We start from the raw sequence: 9,031 nt of genomic DNA on the forward strand, positions 1-9,031 counted from the left end.
ACTAAAGAGAACTATTTGGATTGGTAATATACATATATTTTATTATAATATTAAGTTATCTTATTGAAAAAAATTATGTCTAGAAAAACACAAAAAAAAAACATCTCAATATACCAGAAATGCAAATAAAAAATGGGGTTGATGTACGAATATGACTATTTAAAATTAACAGTTTTTTTTATTAATTAAAAAAAAATCATAATTCATTACTATATGGCGTTAACTACAGTAACAACATATATATATATATTATTAATATTACAAATCGAAATATAATAAAAGTCTCAAGCTTCCGCAACAATATTCCTTTATGCTTCTTTCATGTGCTTGTATTATTCTGAAGTCCTTTTTAATGCAAACATTCTATCTCACTTTCAAATGTTCCCGATGGTGTTCCCAAATCTCTACGCATAATATATTCCTATGTCATTTGTCTTATGATTCAAAAGTATTCAATATACCATATTAAGACAATATTCTTCTATTTTTCTCTGAGGTACTCATATGGTGCTCACGTCATCTTCAGTAGTCTCATTTTAAACTGCCTTCTAGAACGTCATCATAAAGATTTATATATTCATTTTTTCTTTATTGCCATATTAGATGTCAGCTAATGTAGTGCTTGAGATTTCATTAAAGTGTTCACAGCCTCAATTTTAAACTTTAAGACCCTCTTTATAATGACGCCTATGTATTGTTATACTTTCACTAGCTTGTTACTAGTTTAATATGTCACAGATTAACCTTGTTGCAATTATTATTGGAGACTTAGTTCTATTGCCTTAAGTGTACAAATATTGCAGCTATAATTTCTATACTAGAGAACATGTCATACAATTCTTTTGTATATATGTATGTATTTCTTTTTGTCACGGTCGTACTGCATCTTATGTGTCAGTGTCCTTCTTTAGCTAGAAGAAGATTAAAAATCTTTGGATCCCCTTTCTCACCAATCTGACTGAGCTGTCATCCTGTAATGTTAGTGATCTGGCCAAGTTTATAGAACTGTCAGGTTGGCTTTCCTTTATCTAATGGAGGAGTCGTTACGGCGTTTGCTGTAACTCTATAGATTTAAATCTATAGACGTACTAATGCTATTCCTGTGCTACCACAATGAGCCAATATTTGAGCTCAAGTGGGCTTTTTTGGAACAAGACCTCCACTCCAACCTACCTATCTACCATATAATATGTATTGAGATCAAACACTACAAATTAATATATATTCTATCATTTTATTTTTATGATAAAATAGTATGATAGCAAGTAAATTTAAACTCCCTGATAAGCCTTCAGTTACAATCAATATCAAAATATTCTCTCCGATGAATGTCCAAGGTACGTTTAGATATACAATGTATATACAAAACAGCTTTTGTGTGTTAAATCTAAAAAAACTCAATAAATGAATTAATTCTATTAAAAAATTACGCACCGATAAAAACTCAATTTAGAAGTTAATATCATTTACTCTATTAAAGTGACATTTCCTTGAACTGTACAGGGCACAAAAACCAAAAAAAAAATATCTTACACTTAACCCCATATCAATGAAAATGATACCCGTATTCCATAGTTGTCCAAATTCTTTTCCATCGGCCTCGTTATTAAATTAATTAACGAAACAACAATAATATTTATAAAAAAAAATTGATTGTACTATTACTCAGTGGAAAAACAACCATGTACATAAGCTCAACGGCTATTTCATCAATTATAATTGCTTATGACACTGCGCTAGTAGGTTGAGCTCTCGTACATAGTGAAACAGTTCTCAATTACTTTGCTCGACTGCGTATTATTTCGTACATAAATACCAAAGGCCATCAGGCAGTGAACACTCCTTAGTGCTTTTGACAAGACAGGTGATAAGAGATAATATGTTTCCGATTAGATCCAATAAACTATGGTTAACTTAACACCTATGTGTTAGAGCACATGAATATTTTTCATGGAAAAAACAACAAAACGTAAACGAAATAGAAATTAGTTTGGTTAGGTTATTTATCTACACATATATTTTACTCTGTTCTTTTTTTAATTGCAATAAGTGTGATAAAACTTTGGGTGTGCTATATATACCTACATATATATAATATGTATGTAATAACAAAACAAGGTGCCAAACCAAAGATAACTTCATTATTTATTATACTAATAGATAAAGTAGAAATAAATCTGATTCAATACTCTTTCTTTCTCTTTCTGACTAAATAGGTGTTATGAGAATTATCATGAAACAGTACACTTTCTGCTTCCCGGTTATATAACAAGACCAGATCTTGCGAATTATTAAAAGGAACCACAGGAACAGTACAATGCCTATTTCTGCTCTTTTTGTTCAATTTTGTATAGGAACCGGCGCAGAGAAACTGAGCATTCCTCTGAAAAATCACTACAGAAGTTGTGGAAACTTACAGAAAAATTAACAATGAAGCATTTTCTTGTTGAATGCTAAGCATTAGCTTTTTTCTACCAATATGTCAGACTGTTTATCGTTAAGGACGAAAGATTTGTTAATTTACCTAAATTCAACAGTATAGATTTAGTTTTTGTCTTCTTTCTATATCTTAATGTTGCTTGGGAGGAATGGGGTAGTAAAACGACCAAAAATCGTTAATTATCGTGCTAATTAATCGTTAATCGTGCTGTCCTCTCACTAAATATGGATATTTACTACAAAGAACATTAAGGACATTATTTAACCCAATGCTGCACAGTTAAAAATGGATCGATTCGTCATTACAGACGTCTGCAAGATATGGAGACATACCTGAAGACTTATTAATTTATATGCATGGCGATATTCTAAATTATTTTCGAACATATGCGTAAAATGTCCTCAATGAGATTTTGCGTATATACGTTAAGTCTGACTGCATGCAAGCCTTGCACACCGTCAGAGTCGAGTAAGAATTTCCCCTGCTAAAGTAAATATCCTTTGTTATTTTATTAACAATTTTTTTAACTTCGGGTATACAACATGTAAATCATTGTTTGTGTTATTGTCGAGTGATCCGGACGCTAATCTCAACAAGTCTTGAAGATGGTCTTAATTGCCATTGAAGACAATTTGAAAAGTGAGTGCCCTAGGAGTTCCGAATTCGATTCGTTTTTTTAACAAAAAATAAAATATACAACATATATGATATATATATAAAAAAATATATATAAAAATGTTTACCGATGAATTATTATTTGAATGCCAAGTGCAATTTTACCAAACTTTTTACAGCTTTCAATTTAATAGTTAATTCTATGAAATTCTAATTCTATGTTTGTAATTCAGTTTTATTAAACAGAACTTTTTCCGCCGTCTGAAACCACAAGGAAACAAGCACAAGGACGTAATTATCGGAATTTGTTCCATAAATTTTAAATATATATGTAGGTAGTACTTTTAATCGTTGAAGTATTGCGTTCTGTATGGAATATCACTTACATATCCATTCACTTGTGAAATTATAGCTAGTTTAATTGAACGTCGTTTGGCAAATAAAATATATTTCCATACCATTAACTCCATAAACTACGGAATTTTGCGGTGAAAGTAGTTGCCCCACAGCATGACTACCGTAAGTCCTTAAAGTTTGCCCCCAACTCGTGCGAAAACCAATTCGTTTCCGAACAGTTGTTCGTCATCAAATTGTGTCTCATATTTTAAAAAGGCATTTCACCTCGATGAGTAATGCTGAAATGCGATTATCTTGTCATAGGCGGCATTTATACTCGTATCACACGAATGAACAAAACATAGTCAGATAAAGCAAATAATTAATTACAAAAACAAATAAATGTACATAAACAAATAGATAAAATAATGATAATATTAATAGTAATAATAATAAGTAGTAAATTTTTAGTTGCCATTAATATATATTAATCAAGACCCATTTTTAGAAAATATAAAAGCCCATCTATATAGTAGATGGTAACTAATTAAATTATAAACTTTCTCGTAAAAGAAACAGATAAATGCTATAAAATATATAATTAAAAAATTTAAATTATAAGTTATCAAATGATTACGAACTGTTACACGAACTCTATAAGATATTCTAAATAAAAATATATTTAGTATATTATATATTAGTGAAAGTCTTTTTCTTAAAACAGCGAAAGTGGTATAATCAAAACTTAGAGTAACAGCACTGCTTAATAAACCACAAAAAGGTCTTTATAAATACAGGTATTTATAAAACCTGGCAGCTAAAACGCATAAGCTCAAGTTCTATGGGATCCTTAACCATTGCTTGGATGCATTTTTTCAACTCCAACTATTGATTTCCTGTTTTAATTTGGAATGGCCTAAAAAAATGTAATATAATTCATAACTGCTTAAGAAACTTATAGACTTTTGGAAAACATGCTGAAAAGTATTCAACGAAGAGACCCTTAAATTTCGAAAGATAATATAATTCCATTCGCCTGCAAGAAGGTTAAATATTCAATCTGCAGTTTAATGGACTACCCATAGTCTAATAACTGGTTTCTGTCAACGAAATTTCAACTTAGCCATCATCAGCACAGCACTCAAGATTTAGCTAAGTAAGCTAGGCCACTGTTCTCGCACTATGTATTATCGTTGAGCTGATTATGATACCTATATGAATATCACCTTTTTAAGTATGAAAGACGTCATTCAAACAGTGAGTCAACATTATAAAATTTTCAAATTTTTGATACTATTTTCGTCTCTTATCAGTTGTCTTACACAACAAGTCGATAAATTTGTGATAAGACAATTTGAATCGTATTTCTGAATTGAAGTTAAGAATTTGTTTAGGCATTGTATTATTATCAAAACATATGTATGTGACTATTATTCATGCTACTACTTTACTATTACTAAATTACCCTACCTTCAGCATATGTTTTGTGCATTTATATTAATTCCACATAAATAGTACTTGGAAACAGACTAAAAGATCATTAGAATCCTTTAATCACAAAAACAGACAAGTAATACTAATAAATATAGTATTGTAATATATTTTATTTAAACAAAAAATACTCTATTTAGTAAAAATATTAGTTTTCTAAAACTGTGATTTTCAAGCTCCTAACCTATTTAAATATAACAAAACGATATTCTTGCAGTCGCGTCAAAGAGAAATAAGAAACTTTTTCTTGTGAAGATGATTTTGATTTGGATTTTAGTTTTTGCATAAACAAATTAATTACAGTTGTTATTTTTAATAATAAATTTTAAAACCTGGGCTTCCGGCAAGGGAATTAAACTCAAAATAACAAATATTTAGACCGGACGCGAATCGAAAAAAAATGATCGGCTCATTACCGTACAATTATATACTCGCTTATATGTGCAATATATGCACATACCTCTTAAGTCTGTAAAATTTTAATGTATGAAAATTAGGTTATGTTATGTAGTGGCGGCGTTATGTCCAAAGTCCAGTTGACCTAACTAATGGTCCTTTGTCATACCACGGATTAGCGTTCTTTATACACAGATCGGAGGAATTCTCAAAAATATAATTTTTTTATAAATGTAGAAGTTACTTTCTTGTATTCAACAAATTTATTAATTTATGCTTTGAAAAATAAAAATAATATGATTTTCATTGTCACAGAATTTATATATATATTTACTTAGAACTGAAGAACTGATATTTCAGCATTTTTTTAAAATTGAATAAATATAGAAAGAGACAATGTTCAGTTTACAACCTTAATTAAAACAATATATCAACATAAATTAAAGATATATTTTATATATTATATATAATATTCAAGCAAGATAGTGTCATGTGAATCTGTTTAAATGTTTTTTTTATATTTAAACTAGGTTAGATAAGGTTAGGTTAGAGTGGTTGTTTATACACCAAAACCGGATATGATATGGTATCATATCCGAGCTGAGAGAATTTATCACGGCTTAAAAGACGATAAGACTTTTAATCACAATCTTTGTAGTTATTCGACTATGATCTAGGTTAGAAAGAGCGAGGATGCAAGACGAAAACTGATCTGTTATTTTGAAATGTACAACTACGAACATTACGAGCTTTATTCAAATAGATCAATAGATACCCATTCGTCGGTTACAGTAATTAATAGCACAAAAGAGTTTTTCCTTTTAAAATTCCTTCATATGTTAACTATATACATATAGTTTTAAATAGTATTACATGCCGTAAGTAGGGTGCATAGAACATTTATGATTACCAACAAAAAAAAAAAAAAATAAATTATCTGATTAGTTTTCGTTGGTTTTACTAGCTGATAACAACTTTTTAAACAGCCGGTAAAGAAAATGTTCGCTTACGGATTTTCTAGCGCTCAGATAATGTGTATTCTGCTCTTTAGAGCATTATACTACTTACCACTTTTTATCTTATCTTGGAACATATAATTTGTGGTTAATATAGTTTCTCCGTTAACGAAAATTTTTTTCTGCATGAAATATCTCCTCGTAACTCTTCAATTCTATCGCTGATTGCCCAGTAAATATTCTAACAATGTCTACCTATGTTTAGCTATCGTGATATTCTGATTTTTCGTGTTGGACTAACATAATAATAACCACAATCTCTACAACAACAAAATTATCAGTTTAACTACAACAACAATTTCCATACTATAACAAACGTTAACAATAACTAACAACTGTCAGTTAATAGTTTCGCAGCAATAGGGAAGCACGTTTCCCAACGTCGTGAAATAAAAGAGAACAAATTATTTTAAAAACAAAAATTAATTAATTAACTAACAAAAAAAAAATAAATAAATACAATATAATTAATTGTTAATGAAAAATATGTAAATATTTTTTTATTATTGAAAAAATCTATATAAAGCGTAAATCTGCAAATAGTGAACGCGGCATATAACGTTGAAAAGTGGTTTCATCCTGATTAATGTAATTTAAAAGTGTAAATCTCAAAAATTAAACCTCAAGTCAGTGCAAATATTTAACATAAAAAATAAAACAAATAACTAAAAGCACACATTTTAACAAAATTTATTTTTTTCAAATAGGTATGTTTAAGATACGCGCCCTAATCTACTCGTACTTTAATATAATTAACCCATTCCATCCGGTAATCGGTTATCGGACTAATATGATTTGAAATAGTTATTTTTAAGATTATCTTTTATTAATTTAATAATTGTTTTTTTTCTATTATTTAATGGTTAAAAATTAATGTCGTAAGCGTGAGTTACGAGTCAGCAGACGTTATTTAGAATTTTTTTTTAAACTATAGACACTAATATGATGGACTAATAAATATTGGTGTTCGGATTATCGAATACGATATCAAACATTATTAAGAAACTTATAATAAATAATCTAATTAATCAATAAATTTTTAAAAGTACACCACGATTAAAGTCAATGCTAATTTTAACATCTAAGTGAGGGTACCCCATATGCTATATATATCAAATTTTTTGCGTGGTAGTCTTATACATTAAACCAGTGGTGTGCTTATAAATTTATCAAAAGAGCCCAACAACAACATTAATAATTAATATATAGCATATCGGCACACTAAAATTCTTCATAACCAAAACGCAAGTGATATTTAATAACGAAACTTTTATGATTTTGCTTGCCCATATAATGTATATTGTATATATACATTTACATAATCACGTTTTATATGCATACTCACATAAATTCAAACTTATAACAGGAAATCGTGCAAAGTCGAGAAATAAATGGCATTTCACAAATATATGTATAAGCCACTGCTGTCCCATCGCTGGATTAAAGTGCTTATTTAAATCAAATCAGTCACATGGTTTAATAAATATACTCGAAATTAACCGATGTTTTTAAATTTAATTTTTATCTTTATATAATTTATCGTTTTTTATCGAGACTTAAACTAAATACTAAGTAATATTATTCTACGACAGCATTGACCTTAGAAAGCACTTTCACTAACTATTCGATTGATTGATATATAATTCAATGCATTCTAATCTAAAACCTTTCGTTGAAAAATGCATGGCATTTTTTTTAATATATATAAGTTCAAAATTTTTAATGCTCTCTTAAGTTTTTGACTTATAAGGATTCCACTGTTAAGTTTCTAAGAATTTAAAAAAACCTATATTATGAAATAAAATATATTTGTTGTGTTTTTAAAGCATTTATATTAACATCATTATGATAAAGTTATTTACCTGTTATCGGAAATACAATACAAAAAAATGTGGTCTCTAAAAGACATCGATATATGCTTATATATACACATATATAATCTTAAGCACTTTTTATTTCATTGAATATGAAACAGTTTAAATATCATAAGTGTTCAATAATTAACAATATAACTTACCTACTTGCCTACCCAATACAGTGTCTATCATCACATACGCTCAGCATCACCTCAACTTGTTTACTGTTACACGATATACCCCTACGTATATTTGTATGAACTATCGTCGTAAACACGCTTATCGCTGAAACACCATCCATCATCCATCTACAGATTGATACCCTGAACAAGTCAATGATTTGATCAAGTTCGTATAGTCCATAGTTGATCCATTTACAGCTTTACTCAACTAATACGGAACTAAAGTTCTCTTTTTTCGAACTATAAAGCATACTGCTTACATTTGTTATATATTTTTTAGTAGTCTAATATTATGTACTGGTCCATTATTTTAAATAATATATCCTTCAATATCTATATGAAATGAAATAATTGTCCATACAAATTAATCTAAATCCCTTACATATGGAATCTTGGGAGTTGATTTAATTTATTTATTCATAAATTTTAATGGACTAATGTTTGCAACCTCTCTGCATTCGATTCAATTAATTATTATGTATACATAACATACCCCTATTACCATACACCTTCCCTTCCCATATATACTTGTGGATTGTAAAACGAAAATTGCAATTTGCAGGATAGTAGCTTTCAACAGTTTAATTTGCATGTATTCTAAGCTATTGAAATGCTTTTATGAGGTATGATTTCATCTCTATACACAAACGTGTGTACAGTACAGTGTATACATTTAAACATTGGTCTAAAACCATTTTA

Source organism: Teleopsis dalmanni, chromosome 2 (genome assembly GCF_002237135.1).
Source record: "Teleopsis dalmanni isolate 2A chromosome 2, ASM223713v2, whole genome shotgun sequence".
Classification (NCBI taxonomy): domain Eukaryota; kingdom Metazoa; phylum Arthropoda; class Insecta; order Diptera; family Diopsidae; genus Teleopsis; species Teleopsis dalmanni.